Source organism: Lepisosteus oculatus, unplaced genomic scaffold (genome assembly GCF_040954835.1).
Source record: "Lepisosteus oculatus isolate fLepOcu1 unplaced genomic scaffold, fLepOcu1.hap2 HAP2_SCAFFOLD_76, whole genome shotgun sequence".
NCBI lineage: Eukaryota > Metazoa > Chordata > Actinopteri > Semionotiformes > Lepisosteidae > Lepisosteus > Lepisosteus oculatus.
This window is the reverse complement of record NW_027168320.1, coordinates 409,495-431,585: the sequence shown is the minus strand read 5'-3', so window position 1 is coordinate 431,585 and position 22,091 is coordinate 409,495. Positions and strand designations below refer to the sequence as shown.

Here is a 22,091-nt window from a genome sequence, read left to right as displayed (position 1 = left end):
TGGTGCTCAGGGGTCAGTAGTTGAAAAATAGCAGAGGGGTCTGCTACCAAGGGGGTGAGACGGTTGATGTGTTGATTAGCTTTTGAGTAATCAACTGTGAATCGCCATGCTCCGCTGGCTTTCTTTACGGGCCATATTGGACTGTTGCTTGTACTGTGTGTTTTTCGTACAATGCCTTGAGTCAATAGTTTTTGTATTACTGGTCGAACCCCTTCCTCCGCCTCTTTGTTGATTTTATATGGCTTTGTGTATGGCGGGGATTTCCCAGTAAATGTGGCGGGTTCCATATCCAGAAGCCCGCATTCGTCCTTATCCATAGTCCAAATTGAATGCCCTTTTAGTTCGTCTTTTTGGAGGGACCAGATGTTTACCTCCACCCTCTCCTCATGTATGGTTAATGTAACCCCTTGTAGGTATTTCAGAGCATCCCATCCCAACAGATCTGGGGTAGATCCTACCCACATGACAGCATTAAATGTTACCTCCCCATCTCCTAGTCTAATCTTGAGTTTTTGAGTTTCTCTGAGTGTTATTCGATTACCCCCTACACCAGTGGCCTCCAGCTCCCTCCCTGTGAACATGACACCACACCGTTTGGCTGACTGTTCAGATAAACACGATAATTGAGCCCCAGTGTCCCATAAAAGTGACATTTGAATCCCATTAATCGTGCATTGTAATTTGAGCTCTTTTTCACTCAGTTCCTGAGATAGGCGTAGGGAGGCCACTAGGGGGAGTCCTAGTTTAAAAGCTCCCTGATAGCGCGTTTGTCTGCTTCGCTCAAATCCTGTAATTGTGACAACAGGTTTTTTTGCCCCTCTCGATTTGAGGGATTGAAAGGGGGATCTCGGTATCTTCCAATCCTGCCCTCACTGGCTAATCGCTTTTTGCAATTCTTTTGCCAATGTCCGAAATTTTTACAATAATGGCACCGAGTTGTAATTTCGCCTTTTGGATTTAGTCGGGTGTCAGGGCCAGCTCCACCCTTCAGTATGGGGGGTGTCCACCCTGTTTGTATTGCCCGCACCTTAGCATACATATTTCTCTCGATTTGCCGTGCCATTTTAACTATTTCCTCAAATTGTTTAGTCGTATCTTGCCCTATTTCGGGCTCTTTTAACTGAAGGGCTTTGGCTATATCAGGCTTAAGACCGCCCAAATAAATTTGTTTAATCACAGCAGAGGCGTCGCTATTCACATCATCTTCGTCACTTAGTCCTGAGCATTCCAGCCAGAGTGTGACGAAGCGGTCAGTGAAGTCAGCCACATCCTCGCTTTCTTTTTGCTGACGCGCAGATATCTTTTTCCAATCTGTCTTTGGTGGATAATTTTGTTTAAGCCATCGCCAAACCCATTCCCATCGCCCTCCCCTGCCGTTATCCTCACACAATTGTTTAAGTTCTCCGACACGCTTTTCCCCTGTCCTTCTGAGGATCATAGCGGCAGTCAGGGGGGAGATACCATAAGTATCTTTTAATTCCTGAAGCGCACTCCAGGTTCGCTGCATCCCTAATTTTGTGTGCGGTACTTCTCTAGCCCACCGGTCAATATCCTCCGGTTTTGGATTTGATCGTATTGGGGATTCAGGGAAGGTAGGTGCGAGAACGGACCCCCTCGGCGGGGTGCGAGACGGAGCTAGAGTGGCGCTGTCATCAACGGCGCCAGCCCCTGCTACATCAAGTCCTTTCCCACTTCGAGTGAGAGTACAGACCTACGGGCGCCCTCCCTCTAACAGGGGAGACTCTGATCCGTCTTTATCACACTCATACCAAGTGTTATCCCAATCCGACCCCCCATCTCCATATGGCCACTGTGGGAATTGATCCCAATTATTTTCGTTTCCTGCCTGTTTGTTCCCCTGTGGGAGAGCAGGATATAACTTAGTCGCCGGCTGTAGCACATTAACCAGTGCAGCGTGACCAGGAGTTAATTCCTTCTTTAGTTTCTCATTCTCCTGTACTCCCTCTTTTAGCTTTTTTTCTAGTACCTCTTTTGCCGCAAATAAATTATCTTTCCTCTCATTTAACGCTTTTATTTTTTCTGTGAACTCCTTCTCTTTTTTATCCCATTCTGATTTCTCCTTCATGCTAATCTGCCACCTCAGGTGTCGGCCGATCACCAGGGCTGCAGCTAAATCTTTGTTTTTGTTCCAATGTTCATACGCTTTTTTACAGGCATCTTCGCCCCAAACTCCTTCTGACAGACTCAGCTTCTTCCTATATTTCTCTTCCCTTTCAGTCAATTTACACTTTTCCGATATGTAATCAGATACTTCCACCACTTTCTCAAACACCCAATTAGCACACGTTTGGTTTCTTTAAGATTTACTTTTGTCGTGTGTGAGGTAACAGCTCATTCAGTAGGGGGATGTTTTCACTTGGAAAAACCTGTGCATTACTGCACTCATTCAGCTAAGGGCGTCTGTTACCTCCAGATCTAAATGCCTCTCCGAGACTTTAGAGAGGGCTTACACCGCACTGTTCACAGGTAAGAAACGAGACCTCGAAAACCCCCTTTCTTGATCAGTAATTCACCATCCCCAGAACGCCAGCATCGCTGCTTTTGCCCCGGGGTGGACTTACGCACTGAGCTCAATCAGGGCGATTCTCAGGTCTCAACGTCCTTTAAATCCTGCTACTTAATGCTTTGCTCTTTTATTATGAGGTGTGTTTATGTTAGTGTCGTGCGTGTGTATATGTATTTCACAAACAAGGAAAACACCAAAAACATACATACATATATATATATATCTCTTCTACTCCTGTTTCCTTTAAAACAAAAAAACCACGCCACGCCAATCTGTGCACAATCAAGGCGTAGCTAATCTCAGGACCCCGGGCGCAATTAAGGCCCACACCAATCCTGGATTATACGTGCATTTAATGCACCACTCCAGAACCCCGGGCGCAATTAAGGCCCACACCGATCCCGAGCCACAGAACTCCGGGCGCAATTAAGGCCCACACCGATCCTGAGCCTCAGAACTCCGGGCGCAATTAAGGCCCAAACCAGTTCTGACCTTCAGAACTCCGGGCGCAATTAAGGCCCACACCAGTCCTGAACTTCACGGTAAGGGTCCAAAACCCGTTCAAAAACTCCACGCGCAATTAAGGCATATACCAGCTTCGAACGCCTGTACACAATACCGCGGAACCCCTGCCAGACCAAATTCTGGGCTTACAGCAAACAACCCATTACATACACCGGTGTCTTCCCCGGGCCAGAGGAATTCAGAAACTCACGTTTACTCCGTCATCTCGGGCGATTCTCGCAGGGAGCAGAGATTTCCCAATCGGTCAGAGAGAGTCAGGACTTTTAAATAAAAGAGGAGTCCTTACCTCTTAGTTATGTGCGCGCTGACCATCTCTCCTGCCGATGGGAAGTTCTGCGCCTTCTGGAGCATCCGCCGACTACGCCAAATTTGTTGTAACAGAAGAAATAAGGTTCTTGATCCCGAGATGAAGTAAAACAGATGAGTTTATTGCATGCAAGGAACAATAAAGCCGAAGTCTTGTTTCCCGCAAGAAACAACAAAACCGAAGTATTGTTCCCCGTACTGTTACAAACTTTTGGGTTATATAGTGTTTTCTTCTCCGTTTCTGACGTCACTCGGTCTGATGGTAAAGAGGGGGGTTCATGGTATTTGGCCAGTTTACGATGTTCTGGACAAATGGTCAGTTTAACATTACACCCAGGGGGGTTCCTAGCTTGCATCTGCAATCCTTATCAGTTAACCCCCCTTTCCTGCCATAAACCCCAGCTTGTGACTTGAAAGTCTAAACCCCCTACAGAAAGTTTTAAATTCAAACCCCCGTCTCCACATCTTTCTTCAGTATCTTAATAAAGTGAAGGAGCTGCCCCTTCGCCAAGGCGGCGTGGGGCAGAATGGACAACATAATGCAACTCCTGGAAACGAATGCGGTGCTCAGCTACCAGTACATTCTGCTGGGGCTGGCACCTACCGGACTGGACAGGGGGACGCAGTTCCTGATGTGGCTGCTGCTGTCCCTCACAAAGAAAGGCCTGTGGGACGCGAGGAACAATCTCATCCGGCACAACAACAAGTGGGGAGCGAGGGAGCTGGAAGAGAGGATCCTGGCGGACCTCAGGAGGAGGATGAAGCGCGACGTTGCTAAATGGGGTTTCCCCACGGCAAAGGAGCGCTGGAAAGGCCTATGGACCCTGTACAGGGATTAATGGTTTACAGCAAGCGGTAGGGTTTGGAGGGACTCTCATAATAGCGCAAATACGCCCACCCTTGCAAGGATTGATAACGGACAATCACCGCCGTTCCGCCGATGTTTTAATTTTGTGGAGTGTTATCGTGTGAGATGTTTCCTTTTGAGATGTGTTTTTTTTCGGAATAAAGTATATTTTATAAGAAAAAAAAAAGATTGTACCATAAAGATTTCCATGGAGAGGACTACGGTTTCCTGCAGGACTATGCCGGTAGGAGGACCAGGTTCCACAACTTCAAGGGGCTGTGTCGAGGCGATCCACAGTACTGTCAGGACCAGCCGTGGCAGTTTTAGGATTCCCATTCTGGAACATAGATGAGGCACATGGTACAGTTCCACTATAATTTTGAATATATTTTCCTAGCAGGACCTACAGTACAGTACCTAACTGCCTGCAGCTACAAAGGGGCACCCCCCTCTTTGATCGGGTTTGGACGTTTAACCCTATTCTGTGTTCTCCGGCGCCATTTGAGGTGGGCGATACAACCGGAGGTGGTTGCGATGCACCCACTTGTAGACCAGAGATTGCCTTCCCTTCTCAATCTGAATTCGATAAGCTACCGGTGATACCTTATCGACAATCTCGTGGGGTCCTGTCCAACTGGGTAAGTACTTCCGGGCCACCCCTGTGGGTTTGGCAAATTGGAAGTACAGGACCTTGTCTCCTACTTGGAGTTCCTGGTTAACTGCCTTTCAGTCATAGTATGCTTTCCTACCCTCTGCACTCCTTCCCAGATTGTTCTGGGCAAAAGCAAAGGTTGCCTGCAGATGTGCTCGCAGGTCTGACACATACTGATGGGCCGTAGCAGCCCCCGTCGTGCTCAGGTCCTCCACCCCATAAAGACAGTGTAGGGGAAGAGTCATCTTCCGACTTGTCATCATCTCAAAAGGTGGGACCCCCGTAGAGCAATGGGGCGTAGCTCGGATGGCCATCAGAACCAGGGGCAGCTTAATGTCTCAGTCCCTACTGCTGTTGGAGACAAACTTTTTGAGCATACTAACCACCGTTCGGTTTGCCCTTTCTGCCTGGCCCGAGGATTGAGGGTGGTAGGAGATATGCAACTGGGTCTTGACCCCAAGCATATTCCACAGGGTTGCCATTACTGTAGCTGTGAAATGGGTTCCCCGATCCGAGACCACGGTCAGGGGGAATCCCCATCGACTGAACACATGGTTCACCAACAGCACTGCAGTTGTCTCTGCCGTGTCGTTGGGTGCTGGGAGGCACTCAATCCATTTTGTGAATGCACACGTAACAGTGAGGAAATATTTGTTCCCTCTGGATGACCTCACCAGCGGCCCCACCCAATCCATTTGAAGATTGGACCAGGTGAATGTCATGCCCTTTTTCTGGAGTGGTGCACGGTGCAAGGGCCGTGATGGTTGGAACTGGCTACACGTCAGACACCCCTTTACATACGCGGCGATGTCTTGGCCCATGTGAGTCCAGAATGCCACCTGCTGGATAGTGTCGTATGTAGCCTTGATTCCCCGGTGACCCCCACAGGGTTCGTCATGAGCATGTTGGATCATGACCCCCCGATGACAGTGGGGAACTACCCACTTTGGGACACCTTGTGCAACTGGTACACAAACCAACAACCCCTTTATAATTTTTAGGTTGTCTTTCACCTCTGCCAGCTCCTTCAGCTCCAGAGACTGGCTCAGCACCTGCTCCGAAAGAGGTTGACGCACTGGGTCAGCGATATGCTGATACATTTGCCCAATTGCTGGGTCCTGTTTCTGCATTTCCGCAAGATCGGTGTTAAAACCCTGTGACCCAAGCACTACAGATTGAGGGTCAGCTCCGACATCCTGTCTAGCCCTGCTTCGGGTGACCGCCTTGACCTCAGCCACGAATTCTGGGGGTAGCCATTCCTGCTGGAACTGCCAGGGTTCACCCTCTAAGGCGCCAGATTTGGCCAACCGGTCGGCCTCATCATTCCCGTCTTTGTCGGGTCCCTTCACCTGGGAGTGTCCCTTCACCTTCCTCCAGTAAACCATCATTCCAGCCTCGGTCGTGAGCTTGTCACTGGCCAGGAACAACTCTTTGTTCTTTACTTCCTTGCCCCGGGCATTTTTCATGCCGTTACCCTTCCAATACGGAACGTGAGACACGAAGCTATGTCGGGCGTAGTTCGAGTCACTACAGATGACAAACTGTTTAAGGCCATGTGTCAGGGCCTGCTGGAGGGTGATCAGCACCCCAGCTACTTCCGCATACTGACTTGTCTTTGGTCCTAGCTTATAGCGGGTCGGCCCACAGGGAGTATTGTCTTGCCAGACTACTCCTACCCCTGCTAGCACCTGCTGTTCGTGGCGAAAAGAGCAACCGTCAACATAGGCCATGGGTAAGCCCTGGCCCACGTTCTCATCGTAGTACCGATGATTGTTCGGTAGCTCAGCAGCGGGAATTGTTTCTGGAGCTTCCATGTCAGTGTCACAGCCGTGACACACTTGGCCCAAAGCCAGGCCCTGTCCCAGGTACATTTTCTTGCTCTGTGCATAACGTACCTCTATCTCATAGCCTTGTAGGGCCATCATTCATGCCACAATCCTGCTATTTGACACCCTGCCCGCTTTCAGTCTCTGGCTATGCAGGAATGTCACAGGTTGGTGGCAGGTTTCGATGATGATCTTTTGTCCCCCAACATAACTACGGAAGTGTTCTACCGACCAGACCGTAGACAACAGGGCCTTCTCGCAGTCCAAGAACTTTTGCTCCACTGGGCTCAGGGCTCGACTGGCATATGCCACCACCCTTCGCTCTTGGTTATATTCCTGACTCAGAGCAGCCCCAAGGCAGTGCTCTGAGAACCCTGCTTCAAGGTAGAAGACCTTATTTTTGTCAGGGTAGGCCAAGCTCGGCGCACTACCGAGTCTGCGCTTCAGCTCCATCACAGCCTGTTCTGGGGAAGGCCCCCACTCAAAGGGCACGTCTTTCTGCAACAGCTTGTGGAGGGGCCTTGCTATTTCAGCGTAATCCTCAATGAACTGCTGGGAATAATTACATACTCCCAGAAAGCTGCGCAGTTCAGACAGGTTAGTGGGCGACTTCATATTCTGGATAGCTTGGACTCTGCTGGACTGTGGCTGTATGCCTTGGGCTCCAACCAACAGTCCCACGTACTCCACTTGGGTCCTACACCACTGTCCCTTAGCCAGGGACAGTTTGGCCCCTGCACAGGAGAGCTGGGTCAACACATGCCTGATCTCGGCCATGTGTTCTTCCCAGGTCTGACTCCTCATCAGAATATCGTCCACATAGACCAGGTTGCCCCTGGCGGCTGCATCACTCATGGCTTGGTGCAGAAATATGTTGAACTCCGCTGGGGAGTTGGAATACCCAAAGGGGCATCGATTCCAGGTGAACTGCCTGTTTCCAAAGGAAAAGGCCAGTTTGTACTGGTCTGTTGGTTCTACCTTAAGGGTCCAGAACCCATTGGCCACATCCACTGTGGTGAAATATTTCGCTGTTGTCACCTTGGCTAACTCCTGATCTAGGTAGATCATTGGCCATCGTGACAAAGGAACCTGTTTATTCAGCTGCCGGTAGTCAATGGTCAGACGCCATTTACCATTGGGTTTCAGCACCGGCCACAGTGGGGAGTTATAAGTGGAGTTACACTCCCTTATGATCTGACGCTCTAGTAGAGCATCCAACGTCTGCTTTATGGACTCGTATGCCGTGAGGGGAATGCGATACTGCCTGACATAGGTTGGGCGGGCGCCAGGGGCCGTTGGAATGCGCACTGTGTTCAAATCCGTCACCCCGCAGTCATAGGCGTCCCGTGCAAACACTTCCCGGAAATCCTGGAAATTCTGACGCAGCTGCTGACGCTGGCTTTCCGTTTCCAGGGCATCTGCCTTGCCAACCTGTTCCTGTACCTGCTCTAGGAACCCCGCTTTTGACGGCATGGCGGTATCCCGGGTCGTACTCTCGGCTGAGTGGTCCATCGGAACACCTGCGTGTACTGTGTACACAACCATCTCATCCTTATCGCTAAGGTCCACCCTGCACACCTCCTGGTTGCAGAATCCCTCTATTGGCATAATTGCAATCATCCGCCGGGGGTAGGTGTAGTACACCTGCTCGGTTCCCCCCTCCCTGGCCAAGGGACCAGGGAGCTGCCCCAGTACTGGGATGGCCAGTTCGAAATCATAGAAACCATTGTCAATTACCAGTCCCATGTCAGTGCGAGCAGGGATTTTGACATCTTGTTTTGCTATGTTCTGCACCAACAGGCAGGTGGCTCGGCCATTCCGTTCCAGTCTGGGGGTACAACAGACTGCTAGGTTCAGTCTGATAAACTGAGCTGATGGTTGGAAGAAAACCATCTCAGCGTCCATTCTCTGTCCCTTCTTTAGGACAAGGCGTACTGGAAACCCTGCTGTTGACACAGGAACGATCAGGTCCGATTCGTTTACTACCTGGCAGGCCTGAGGAATCGTCTGACCTGACCGAATGTTCTCGGGGTCACCGCTTAGAGAGTGGGCATCTGGGTCCACCCGTGTCCACAGCACACTGTTTACTGTGTCCAGCTGGGCGCCCAGTCGAACCAATAGGTACTTCCAATAGGAAGTAGTGAGCAAACTTCCTTTTTCCGATGGAGATGGAAGCTACACAGCTTCCTTTGCTCCAAATGGACCTATGAGATGGGGGTGCCCACCACAGAACCTGTGACTGCGTCACCAGGGTCACCTGACAGCTTCGCGACAGGTCCTCGAACAGCCCTTCACTGATTATGGACTTCTCAGAGCTGAGGCTAAGAATTACATCATCAACCTGCACTTCTGCCACCTGGACCCCCTCCCACCACCATGGGGTGGTAGTCCTGGACCCCCTGAGGTACCAGGGTGCACAGAAAGGACTCCCATTCATTACCGGACAGGGAGATCCACTCTTCTTCAGGGATGAAAAGGGGGTGTGCTTTACCTGGCGGGTCAAGCAGCTGCTTGGAGCACTGCTCCTGTAGTTGGGAGACCGTGGGAGTGCTGGCCTGGGCAGGACTTCCCTGTAGTTTTTGCCTTTCCTCTCATAAGACTTATGAGACTGTCAAAAATTGCTTTCGCCGATTGTATTGCAAACCGGCGGAAGCGGGGTATTGGGAAAAGTTTTCAACTAGCAATAATCGCGCCTCGGCTAAACCTCACAGGCTACGATACTGCCACTGCGCAAAGCTGACGGTTGCCAGGCAACCGCGGGGATCCTATGGAAATCGTTATCGATCGTCTCATGGCATGTCGTTGCGGTAACGCTTCATATTTGTCGTCTTCTTCTTCTAGCTTGAGGTTTTGAAGAATTTCATGACAGACAAGGGCTCCGTTGGGAACAAAGGGCGTTGTGAGAAAACCGTTGCTTATTTTCAGCAGCAGAAATACAACCCTTTAAATACAAGATGACAGAACAATGACGAAGGGCGTGCCGGGAGGAACTCATGCACTACAGAGGAAAGGGGGCGGGCACGTACAGTTCACATTCAAGCCACAAGTACTCTTCTCGGATGTTACACAAACAAATCCTAACGTCTTGAAAGCATTGCAGCATGTTTGTGTCCCACTTCCCGTGGCTGCAGGACGACTGACACGAACGGACAAACACAATCTGTGGCGTTTAGCGTGACATAGTCTTGCAGGCATCGTGCTGTCTCACTGCAATACTATACCGCTGGAGGAAACAGTCCATCTGGCCATGAAACTCATTTGAACGTCTAGCTACAGCAACTAACAATATCATGATTTATTCAGGATGTGTGGAATCAGCACGTCCCGGAGACAGCTTCCGAAATCGTGAGCATTCTCTGGTGGTGTCCTGCAGGGCGCCTGTGGGCGTGCGTTGGTGGTATAGTGGTGAGCATAGCTGCCTTCCAAGCAGTTGACCAGGGATCGATTCCCGGCCAACGCAGTGCCGATTGGTTCCAAATGCTGTCATGAGCCTTGGATTGTGACTAGCAAAGCGAAGCCTTTTGAAAGAGCAAAACGGAATTGAAGGAGAATCTTACAGGGGATTCTGAGCGGTGTCTGCATACACGCAGTCCGATACGGGTGCTGAAAGCTTGAGCTACTCTCAATGTCATGCTGCCTTTCCCCGGAGTAAATCTGTTACATTGAAAGAATGCTTCTGGCAGGTTCAAAAAGGGACCCTTGTTAATAGGAGAAATCAATGATTTCGAATGAATTCTGTATGCGTTAAAAGACAGCTATACACAGAAAACATGCCGGACACTGCTCATGATGTCTCAGTGCGTTTTTCCAAGCCATCTGACAAAGCCCGCCCACTGAAAACTGCAGCACATCGTGTAAAGACGTTCAACTTTGTAACTACTGCACGCACAGGAAGCAGAATAAATTCCTCTTTTCAAACTGTCAAAGGTTTGCTTTGCGAACGCTGCAGGACATCGCACAATCTCTTTTGAACGGGGACAAACCATTTCTTATGGGGCGCAGTAAGTACAGACGTTTAAAAAGCTCCACTCATGCCGACGATGCAGCATGAAGAAGCGCAACCTAACGTTTGACAGACAAAAGCCGGGCGCCGCTACGAGCAATATGAAATCAAACTGACAGCACACGGCGTTTCGCGCTGACTCAAAAGTGATCTCGACAGACGCTGTTCTCTGCATAACGCTGAAAGAGCTAAAGAGCGTTTCTGTTGACACGTAACAAGCTCGTTTCTTTCTACCATGATGTCACCATGACCAAATCTGTCTTTAAACACCTTGCTCAGTCTCTGACGAGACTGTCAAAAATTGCTTTCGCCGATTGTATTGCAAACCGGCGGAAGCGGGGTATTGGGAAAAGTTTTCAACTAGCAATAATCGCGCCTCGGCTAAACCTCACAGGCTACGATACTGCCACTGCGCAAAGCTGACGGTTGCCAGGCAACCGCGGGGATCCTATGGAAATCGTTATCGATCGTCTCATGGCATGTCGTTGCGGTAACGCTTCATATTTGTCGTCTTCTTCTTCTAGCTTGAGGTTTTGAAGAATTTCATGACAGACAAGGGCTCCGTTGGGAACAAAGGGCGTTGTGAGAAAACCGTTGCTTATTTTCAGCAGCAGAAATACAAGCCTTTAAATACAAGATGACAGAACAATGACGAAGGGCGTGCCGGGAGGAACTCATGCACTACAGAGGAAAGGGGGCGGGCACGTACAGTTCACATTCAAGCCACAAGTACTCTTCTCGGATGTTACACAAACAAATCCTAACGTCTTGAAAGCATTGCAGCATGTTTGTGTCCCACTTCCCGTGGCTGCAGGACGACTGACACGAACGGACAAACACAATCTGTGGCGTTTAGCGTGACATAGTCTTGCAGGCATCGTGCTGTCTCACTGCAATACTATACCGCTGGAGGAAACAGTCCATCTGGCCATGAAACTCATTTGAACGTCTAGCTACAGCAACTAACAATATCATGATTTATTCAGGATGTGTGGAATCAGCACGTCCCGGAGACAGCTTCCGAAATCGTGAGCATTCTCTGGTGGTGTCCTGCAGGGCGCCTGTGGGCGTGCGTTGGTGGTATAGTGGTGAGCATAGCTGCCTTCCAAGCAGTTGACCCGGGTTCGATTCCCGGCCAACGCAGTGCCGATTGGTTCCAAATGCTGTCATGAGCCTTGGATTGTGACTAGCAAAGCGAAGCCTTTTGAAAGAGCAAAACGGAATTGAAGGAGAATCTTACAGGGGATTCTGAGCGGTGTCTGCATACACGCAGTCCGATACGGGTGCTGAAAGCTTGAGCTACTCTCAATGTCATGCTGCCTTTCCCCGGAGTAAATCTGTTACATTGAAAGAATGCTTCTGGCAGGTTCAAAAAGGGACCCTTGTTAATAGGAGAAATCAATGATTTCGAATGAATTCTGTATGCGTTAAAAGACAGCTATACACAGAAAACATGCCGGACACTGCTCATGATGTCTCAGTGCGTTTTTCCAAGCCATCTGACAAAGCCCGCCCACTGAAAACTGCAGCACATCGTGTAAAGACGTTCAACTTTGTAACTACTGCACGCACAGGAAGCAGAATAAATTCCTCTTTTCAAACTGTCAAAGGTTTGCTTTGCGAACGCTGCAGGACATCGCACAATCTCTTTTGAACGGGGACAAACCATTTCTTATGGGGCGCAGTAAGTACAGACGTTTAAAAAGCTCCACTCATGCCGACGATGCAGCATGAAGAAGCGCAACCTAACGTTTGACAGACAAAAGCCGGGCGCCGCTACGAGCAATATGAAATCATACTGACAGCACACGGCGTTTCGCGCTGACTCAAAAGTGATCTCGACAGACGCTGTTCTCTGCATAACGCTGAAAGAGCTAAAGAGCGTTTCTGTTGAGACGTAACAAGCTCGTTTCTTTCTACCATGATGTCACCATGACCAAATCTGTCTTTAAACACCTTGCTCAGTCTCTGACGAGACTGTCAAAAATTGCTTTCGCCGATTGTATTGCAAACCGGCGGAAGCGGGGTATTGGGAAAAGTTTTCAACTAGCAATAATCGCGCCTCGGCTAAACCTCACAGGCTACGATACTGCCACTGCGCAAAGCTGACGGTTGCCAGGCAACCGCGGGGATCCTATGGAAATCGTTATCGATCGTCTCATGGCATGTCGTTGCGGTAACGCTTCATATTTGTCGTCTTCTTCTTCTAGCTTGAGGTTTTGAAGAATTTCATGACAGACAAGGGCTCCGTTGGGAACAAAGGGCGTTGTGAGAAAACCGTTGCTTATTTTCAGCAGCAGAAATACAACCCTTTAAATACAAGATGACAGAACAATGACGAAGGGCGTGCCGGGAGGAACTCATGCACTACAGAGGAAAGGGGGCGGGCACGTACAGTTCACATTCAAGCCACAAGTACTCTTCTCGGATGTTACACAAACAAATCCTAACGTCTTGAAAGCATTGCAGCATGTTTGTGTCCCACTTCCCGTGGCTGCAGGACGACTGACACGAACGGACAAACACAATCTGTGGCGTTTAGCGTGACATAGTCTTGCAGGCATCGTGCTGTCTCACTGCAATACTATACCGCTGGAGGAAACAGTCCATCTGGCCATGAAACTCATTTGAACGTCTAGCTACAGCAACTAACAATATCATGATTTATTCAGGATGTGTGGAATCAGCACGTCCCGGAGACAGCTTCCGAAATCGTGAGCATTCTCTGGTGGTGTCCTGCAGGGCGCCTGTGGGCGTGCGTTGGTGGTATAGTGGTGAGCATAGCTGCCTTCCAAGCAGTTGACCCGGGTTCGATTCCCGGCCAACGCAGTGCCGATTGGTTCCAAATGCTGTCATGAGCCTTGGATTGTGACTAGCAAAGCGAAGCCTTTTGAAAGAGCAAAACGGAATTGAAGGAGAATCTTACAGGGGATTCTGAGCGGTGTCTGCATACACGCAGTCCGATACGGGTGCTGAAAGCTTGAGCTACTTTCAATGTCATGCTGCCTTTCCCCGGAGTAAATCTGTTACATTGAAAGAATGCTTCTGGCAGGTTCAAAAAGGGACCCTTGTTAATAGGAGAAATCAATGATTTCGAATGAATTCTGTATGCGTTAAAAGACAGCTATACACAGAAAACATGCCGGACACTGCTCGTGATGTCTCAGTGCGTTTTTCCAAGCCATCTGACAAAGCCCGCCCACTGAAAACTGCAGCACATCGTGTAAAGACGTTCAACTTTGTAACTACTGCACGCACAGGAAGCAGAATAAATTCCTCTTTTCAAACTGTCAAAGGTTTGCTTTGCGAACGCTGCAGGACATCGCACAATCTCTTTTGAACGGGGACAAACCATTTCTTATGGGGCGCAGTAAGTACAGACGTTTAAAAAGCTCCACTCATGCCGACGATGCAGCATGAAGAAGCGCAACCTAACGTTTGACAGACAAAAGCCGGGCGCCGCTACGAGCAATATGAAATCAAACTGACAGCACACGGCGTTTCGCGCTGACTCAAAAGTGATCTCGACAGACGCTGTTCTCTGCATAACGCTGAAAGAGCTAAGGAGCGTTTCTGTTGAGACGTAACAAGCTCGTTTCTTTCTACCATGATGTCACCATGACCAAATCTGTCTTTAAACACCTTGCTCAGTCTCTGACGAAACTGTCAAAAATTGCTTTCGCCGATTGTATTGCAAACCGGCGGAAGCGGGGTATTGGGAAAAGTTTTCAACTAGCAATAATCGCGCCTCGGCTAAACCTCACAGGCTACGATACTGCCACTGCGCAAAGCTGACGGTTGCCAGGCAACCGCGGGGATCCTATGGAAATCGTTATCGATCGTCTCATGGCATGTCGTTGCGGTAACGCTTCATATTTGTCGTCTTCTTCTAGTTTGAGGTTTTGAAGAATTTCATGACAGACAAGGGCTCCGTCGGAAACAAAGGGCGTTGTGAGAAAACCGTTGCTTATTTTCAGCAGCAGAAATACAAGCCTTTAAATACAAGATGACAGAACAATGACGAAGGGCGTGCCGGGAGGAACTCATGCACTACAGAGGAAAGGGGGCGGGCACGTACAGTTCACATTCAAGCCACAAGTACTCTTCTCGGATGTTACACAAACAAATCCTAACGTCTTGAAAGCATTGCAGCATGTTTGTGTCCCACTTCCCGTGGTTGCAGGACGACTGACACGAACGGACAAACACAATCTGTGGCGTTTAGCGTGACATAGTCTTGCAGGCATCTTGCTGTCTCACTGCAATACTATACCGCTGGAGGAAACAGCCCGGGTTCGATGAGCCTTGGAATGTGACTAGGAAAGTGAAACCTTTTGAAAGAGGTAAAACACTGCTCAAAGGAACTGAGGGAGAATCTTACAGGGGATTCTGAGCGGTGTCTAAATAAATAAATTCTTCAGCGTCCGCGGATGGCATTTTGCAGCTGGAAACAGATGTCGACGCTTTTTGAACAGAGCACCAAAAAAGCGTCTTTTTTGAAGGTACAGGTATTGAGCATTGGTGGTTCAGTGGAAGAATTCTTGCCTGCCAAGTAAGAGGCTCGGGTTCGATTCCTGACCAATGCAGTGGCTTTTGCATGCTCACCACTATACCACCAACACACGCCCACAGGATCCCAGCAGGACACCACCAGAGAATGCTCACGATTTCGGAAGCTGTCTCCGGGACGTGCTGATTCCACACATCCTGAATAAATCATGATATTGCTGTAGCTAGACGTTCAAATGAGTTTCATGGCCAGATGGACTGTTTCCTCCAGCGGTATAGTATTGCAGTGAGACAGCACGATGCCTGCAAGACTATGTCACGCTAAACGCCACAGATTGTGTTTTTCCAAATTTGAACTTTCACAAAAGCATGCTAGCAGACAAATGCGCCTCAGAGGACTTAAGGCTGGCTTCAAGTTGGAATGATAAAGTCTCCCCGTCCGGTTAGGAAAAGGGAACTTTGTTAGACAGAAAGAAGGAAGTAACAATAACGGAGAATTGTGTGCAAGGATTTTAGAAGCTGCGCAGCCCTGCAGTTTCAATAGCCCTTTTATTCGTGTTAGATGCTGGAATTGCCTTTTTTTGACGCTCTTACGAATGCGATGTCAACGAAAACAGAACAAAGCACAAAAAACCCTCAAGTCCTGCAGTTGGATAGTTGGATAGAATGCCGTTACGCGTCCAAGCCGTATTTTCAAGACGTGATTCCCTGAGTCCAAAAAATTTGTAAGTTCTTTGGATGACCTGTGGACCGATCTTTCACGATGAAGAATTCCTTAAGAAGAATAGATCTCGGCCCACCATCCCAATGCCTCCATCTCAAAACAGCAACCTCCCACTGCCCTTAGTCTGCAAGGCAGTCCTTTCAAGTGCGATGATGACGCCGGGACCTTCGTTGCCTATTGTACGAGCTGAACTTTTGTGCTCATCAATTCAACGGTCTTTCCATCAACTCATCTTGTCTTTTGACGCTTCGTGTTTTGTGCTCCTTTGACTATCGGCATATCGGGTGACTGCAAACACTGAAGTTCTTGCTTACGGAGTGTGGAACAGTGTTTTCAAGTGATCGCTTTTCTGTCATGTTGACGCCGAGTGAATCTTTCTTTGGCAACATGGGCAGGCTGACAGCAAAAGTAATGGCAAATTTCTTGACTTATTTCTGAATATGAATGTTCTTTAGAAAAGGGATGCGGCATTGCTTCTCCCCCGTGTAAAGGTCACGCATTCCAGACGTGGTTATGAGCGAACAGTTGCCGCAAGTGTTTGAAAAGAGCAAGCAGCCATGCCCCGTGTGAGGATCAAACTCAGGACCTTCAGATAAAGAGACTGACGCGCTACCAACTACGCCAACGAGGCCAGCTGCAGTGCACAGCCGGAAAGTTTGCCTCATATGGATTTCAGTCGCCCGTTCCCTAATCTTCAGACGCCCTCTGCTGGATGTTGCATTTGCCTTTTGATCTCACCGATACTTTTTTGGTCTGTTTCTGTTGCGAGTCCGTTTTTCAGATCTCACCTAGCACAAGTCTCTCTGGCTGAAGTGGCCTCTCTGCTTCAGCATCGTGCCCTCACTCAGCCATTAAAAACGTCACTCGGACTTCTGACATGCTGACATGAAATGTCAAGAGAGAGTGGCGGAGACGCTTAAGGCAGAGAGAAGATGAAGAGGGGGCGTGGCTGCGAAATGATTGACAGCTGCATGACGCTCTCCATGCAAGGTGTGACCACAGGCTAAAGGACACCTTTCAGCACATCAAGCTCTAAGCACACACCTGGAGGACGTGGGAAACGATCCCGCTACCTCTCGCATGCAAAGCGAGCGCTGTACCATGCAAGCTAAAGGTCTGACTGGACGAGCGAATGACGCCTCTCCCCCGTCCTCAAGCTCGCTGACAGGATAAAATAGAAAGTGCTGCCGTGGCTCATTGGTTTAGGGGTATGATTCTCGCTTAGGGTGTGGGAGGTCCCGGGTTCAACTCCCGGCTGAGCCCTTGTGTGCTCTTTTTGTCCTCGTCCACAAGACTGAGAACTGATATCCACATCACCTTGCAGCATCTGCTTATAGCAAACGATGGAATGTGACTAATGACTGAACGAGCCTGGTGAATACTCATCACGTGGCACAATGAGAGCGTGCAGTCAGCTGTCCAAGGCAGCAACCTCATTGCTCGTTCAAAAGAACACGTACTGAAAACTCATCACCACTATGTCGTAAATGAGCACCGCAATCGCTTGTTGTCATGCGTCCTTACTTGGGAAATGCAGAAGCAAAAACTGCCCTCTCTCAGCCACCGAAACGTGTGCGGCTCGCCTTGCACTCTCTGCGCCTCGCATATTTATGGAGCTGTCTGCTCTTCTTTCTGTTGAAGTACGCAAGTTACGGCGCGTACTGCAGACTATGATGTGCTCAATGACAGCTTTCAAGATTTGAAAACTATGAGCTTGATGGCTCAAGTCGAACGAATGTGGTTGTTACGCAATTGATGATCAAACGCACATATTCTAACGATTCGTGAGAGTATGTTCTAAAGGTCCCTGGCTCGATCCCGGGTTTCGGCATTTTGTTTCATCGCTCCCTTTGTTCCTCTCTCCAGCGCCCCCTACCTAAAATGACGCGTCCCTTTCTCAGCCCGAAACGCAAGCGATACACCAGCAACAAACCGTACAGGTTTCCGTAGTGTAGTGGTTATCATGTTTGCCTAACATGCGAAAGGTCCCAGGTTCGAGACTGGATGCAAACAGCCTCTTCTTGCACGCTCCTGCACTTCACAGAGGTCTTGAACCACCAGTCATTTGTTCCCAATGTACTTCCGGTGCGTTCATGCACTCTTGTACCAAACGCACGTTTTTTCTGTACCTGGAGCCGATCATTTGCAATTGGGCTGTCCCGACAGAACAAGACGAGCTGTCGGCTCAAAAGCAGCGCAACACCTGCGAGAACAACAGAAAGATTAGTACCCAGCGGGGGCCTCTTAGTGAGCCCAAAATCTAATCAAGAATCGACTCCAGCAACAGGGCTGGGCGCATTGTTCCATACTCCGACCACTCTTGGTGTAAACAGGTCCCTCCTGGTCTCTGCATGAAATGCACTTTCCTGCGTTTGCTTTGGTGTAACTGGCTTCCCCTGCATGGGCGAATGTGAAGAAGATCCTTAGTAAGTCATTGAAGAAACCCGAGAAGAGGTCGGAGTGGCCTCTGTCGTTCATCAACGATCCAGTCAGGCAGTACTCCTCTGTAAAGCGCCGTTCGTTCACATCGATTGGCTTTTTTTTGCCTTCATTCATGCAAGTAGTAAAAGCAGACGCCCCTATTCTGCCGTGACCCAGATTTGAACCAGGGTTGTTGCGGCCACAACGCAAAGTACTGACCACTATACGATCACGGCGAGTTACCGATACACACGTGGCAGGGCGGAAAAGGCTGTGCTCTCTTCGTGTGACATAAACGGAAAAGTCCTGACGTTGCATTTCAACTGAGTCCCAGTATACATCGACCCTTCGACACTTTGAGTGACAACTCTCTTGCGTTTTCTCATATTTATGTAGTTTGCTTGCATGATGCCGGGAACAGGAGGGTTGTTCGCTGCCATATGGTCTAGTGGTTAGGATTCCTGGTTTTCACCCAGGCGGCCCTGGTTCGACTCCCGGTATGGGAACGTGTCAGTTTTGCCTCCTGCTTTCCAAAAGATCAGCACCGTGTACGAAGGAGCCGCATTAAAACTACTCGAACGTGCAAAACGTGCGAGAAGAGGGGGCGCTTGTTTCCAGCCGAAACTTCTCGCGTGTGAGACCAGCTGACCATCGCTGCAGGAGGTGGGAGGGTTACTCTGGTAGACAGGGCTGACCTTCGGCAATAGGATCTATACTCTCCAAGATGATATTTGCACTTTCTGGAGAGGCGATTTTCTCCACGTCAGCAGCCCGATTTCGTCGATTGCGTGGAGAGGGCTGTAGAATGTGACGCCGCCTTTCCTGCTCCGTCCATGACAGGCGTGCTGGTCTCTGGAGAGAGAGCACAGTCCATCAGCGCACTCCAATAAAGGCACTGGAAGCAGCTGAATCGCATTGGCGAAGCTCAGCACTGGGCCGCTGGGCATGTCTTACCACCGTTTCCGTAGTGTAGTGGTTATCACGTTCGCCTCACACGCGAAAGGTCCCCGGTTTGAAACCGGGCGAAAACAGACTTCTTTTGTCGCCACGCACAAAAGGGGATTGGGGATTCGCCTAGCGCTGTGATCGAACAGACCCACTCACCTCTTAGTGTGGCGAGATCTGCACAGTGCATGTCGCAGCGCATCCTTCTTTCACTTCAATGCGCGTCCTGATGTACCCCGGTCTCCCGCGTGACAGGTGGGGACAGGTGACAGGTCCTATACTAACGAGGAAGACATCGCTCTCTCCGACCCCCCGGCATCGTGTCCCGACCCACCGTGCTGGAAGCCGACGCGTGCTGTGATTCCTTTACGGAGCAGAAATGACAACCGAGGAGCCGAGAGATCATTTCAGCATTTCGCGTCTGAACGGAAAACACAAACGACCAACTCAGAATGACTTGCCTTTGACGCTTTTCAAAGCGTTCTTTGTGCACGACGACTGCGCCGCCTAGCAGATACAAATGGGTTGTACAACTTTGAACTAGTAAATGGAAGAGGGCTAAGCCCCCTCTCTTTTAGCCCAGGTTCGATCTGTCTCCCAGAATCACCAGGGCGCACACACACACACCCGTGCCGTTGAAGTGCTCTGCTTCATTTCTAAGGGCAACTCAACATTCACTCCTACCCCGAGTGCAGAAAAGACAGCGTCCGCAGCAACAACAGCTCAGGTCTCTGCACAGGAGCTAAGCTGCCCCCATCTCCTCTGCTCTGCGGCTCCTGCAGAGCGGAGTCCTGCCTGGAGCCGTGTTTGCAGGCGGCGGCTCCCCACGCTCTGTCTGTGCGTCGTGAAATTAATTAATAACGTTAATAAATTTATAAAGTTAATAAAGTTATAAATTAGAAATTAATAACGATATAATTATATTCATGTACCGCAACACAAGAATAGTACACGCTGTACATTGTCTGTCGATAATGTTTCTGTAGTGCTTTAGTGGGTTAGGTTCCTGACTTCCATGTCACACGGTCTATGATTGAATCCCATGGAACTATGACTTTATTTTTTAACAAACATTTCTTTGAAAAAATGAAACGTTTCCCTTGGTCAGAGATTAAATAAAACCTCACTTTTTTAGGTTTTACTGTGCAGAGTGAGGTTTTACCTCACTTTTTTTGAGCAGAAGGTTTACTGTGACCTGAGAAGGGCCGGCATCCAATCACGGTGGTAAATACACACAAGCTCTCACTCATCTGAGCTACACGGCTACCAAGATGATCTCGGGTGCGCCGAGCTGGTACGGAACATATTGAACTGATCGATGGCGAATTGTCTCTCAGACAGGCTTTTCACCTCTAAGCTCCCTGACTGACAGTGATCAGCTAGGTAGTGAAACAGTCAGCTGCTTCTAAGCCTTAAACAGCTGCATCTCGGCGCTTCCACGGAGAGATGATTTTAAAGCCGAACATCACCCATTGGGAACACCTTACTATCACTAGTTTAAGAGACTCTTAAGGTCTTGCAGAGGTGCCTGTCTAATAGCATGCGCTTTGCAAGCTATAGGTGTTTAGGCTGAGGCAGAATGCCTGTTAACAAAATGTTTTTCTAAAGGGGCCTCGCACTCTTTTCCAAGCAATGGTCACCATCCCCACAATGTAGTCATGTCCTAGGACGTCACCTGTTAGTCTCCATTTGTCTGCCACCAACATTTTAGGTTACGGGGTCACAACCGCACCCCGGAGAGCATAGGAGCCGTTGGCGTTCTGGCTGCGCAGATTGGGCTGAAGGTGGGGCGCTTGAATCTCGCTGTTGGAGGCCGTCTGAAACTGACCCAAGCCTTTCCCTTGAATTAAATGTAAATAAGAAATGAACCCCAGATGCACATGGAATCAATCACGTGTTTCCTTTGAGCCGTTTCAAAGACTGCTCCAGAGTTTACCTTGCACAGATGCGCAAAGATTAATGATGGGGGTGCACGCTTCCAGGCGCCTTACAACTGTAGGGACTGATTAGAGACAATTCGTAGCGTGTACTCATTTCTCTCTATTCCCCGTGTTGCAGTGGTAGGATGACATAAATTCCTGCTTCGACACGTAACGGCAATATAATCAAGTGCAGGAGCTGAGGGCTTTAGTTTTGTTTCGTTTTCCATGGCGTTCGTAAGCGCGCAAATCAAAGGCAATTCCTGCGTCTAACACGAATGTAAATGCTTTTGAAAGTGCAGTGTGGTGCAGCTTGTAAAAACCATTTGTGGTTTGTTGATGTTTTTTCTGTCTGCCAAAGTTGCATTTTGACATCCGGACTGGGGGACTTTATCATTTGAACGTGAAGCCAGCCTTAAACCCTCTGAGGCGTGTCTGTCTGCCGGCACGAATCTTGTGAAAGGTATTTTTTTTTTAACGGAGAGCGACTTTAAAAAGGTTTCCGCAGCCACCTCGCACTCCGTGTTAGATTATAGGAGGAATGCGGCGGCAGCGAGCTCGCTTTTGTCGTGGCCGAGTGGTTAAGTGCGTTGGGGCTTCCCCGCGCAGGTTCGGAATTTACCGACTCCGGCGTCTGCCGCACGTCGCCTTGTGCCTGCGCGGCAAAGGCAAAGTGCCGTTTCTCCTTTCCCGGTACTATAAAAACGCTAAATCGCTTGGACCCGCTGCCATTGAAAGCAATTCTTCAGATAACCACACATTTTGCGTTCGCACCTCTGGTGGCTTATGCCTTTGAAAACCTAATGAATAAAGCTGAAAGAACCGACACGATATGTAGGTGCTCGTAAACCACGCAGTAAAGAACTGTTAACAGCAAGGGTTTCAGT

General features: G+C 49.3%; 8 non-coding genes and 1 pseudogene across 8 annotated transcripts; 5 read left to right on the top strand and 4 right to left on the bottom strand.

Moving 5' to 3' along the window:
- Window positions 1-9,272: 9,272 nt before the first annotated feature.
- On the bottom strand, window positions 9,273-9,421 carry LOC138234935 (U4 spliceosomal RNA; annotated as a pseudogene).
- A 650-nt stretch (window positions 9,422-10,071) lies between these two features.
- Window positions 10,072-10,143, top strand: trnag-ucc (transfer RNA glycine (anticodon UCC)). Its single transcript has one exon. It is a non-coding gene; the product is annotated as a tRNA-Gly (tRNA).
- Window positions 10,144-10,965: 822 nt separating this feature from the next.
- On the bottom strand, window positions 10,966-11,107 carry LOC138234923 (U4 spliceosomal RNA). The gene has a single exon (XR_011187994.1). It is a non-coding gene; the product is annotated as a U4 spliceosomal RNA (small nuclear RNA).
- A 650-nt stretch (window positions 11,108-11,757) lies between these two features.
- On the top strand, window positions 11,758-11,829 carry trnag-ucc (transfer RNA glycine (anticodon UCC)). The gene has a single exon. It is a non-coding gene; the product is annotated as a tRNA-Gly (tRNA).
- An 822-nt stretch (window positions 11,830-12,651) lies between these two features.
- On the bottom strand, window positions 12,652-12,793 carry LOC138234922 (U4 spliceosomal RNA). The gene has a single exon (XR_011187993.1). It is a non-coding gene; the product is annotated as a U4 spliceosomal RNA (small nuclear RNA).
- A 650-nt stretch (window positions 12,794-13,443) lies between these two features.
- trnag-ucc (transfer RNA glycine (anticodon UCC)) lies at window positions 13,444-13,515 on the top strand. The gene has a single exon. It is a non-coding gene; the product is annotated as a tRNA-Gly (tRNA).
- Window positions 13,516-14,337: 822 nt separating this feature from the next.
- Window positions 14,338-14,479, bottom strand: LOC138234930 (U4 spliceosomal RNA). Its single transcript, XR_011188001.1, has one exon. It is a non-coding gene; the product is annotated as a U4 spliceosomal RNA (small nuclear RNA).
- A 4,295-nt stretch (window positions 14,480-18,774) lies between these two features.
- On the top strand, window positions 18,775-18,846 carry trnae-uuc (transfer RNA glutamic acid (anticodon UUC)). The gene has a single exon. It is a non-coding gene; the product is annotated as a tRNA-Glu (tRNA).
- Window positions 18,847-19,298: 452 nt separating this feature from the next.
- Window positions 19,299-19,371, top strand: trnav-cac (transfer RNA valine (anticodon CAC)). The gene has a single exon. It is a non-coding gene; the product is annotated as a tRNA-Val (tRNA).
- The last annotated feature ends 2,720 nt before the right edge of the window (window positions 19,372-22,091 follow it).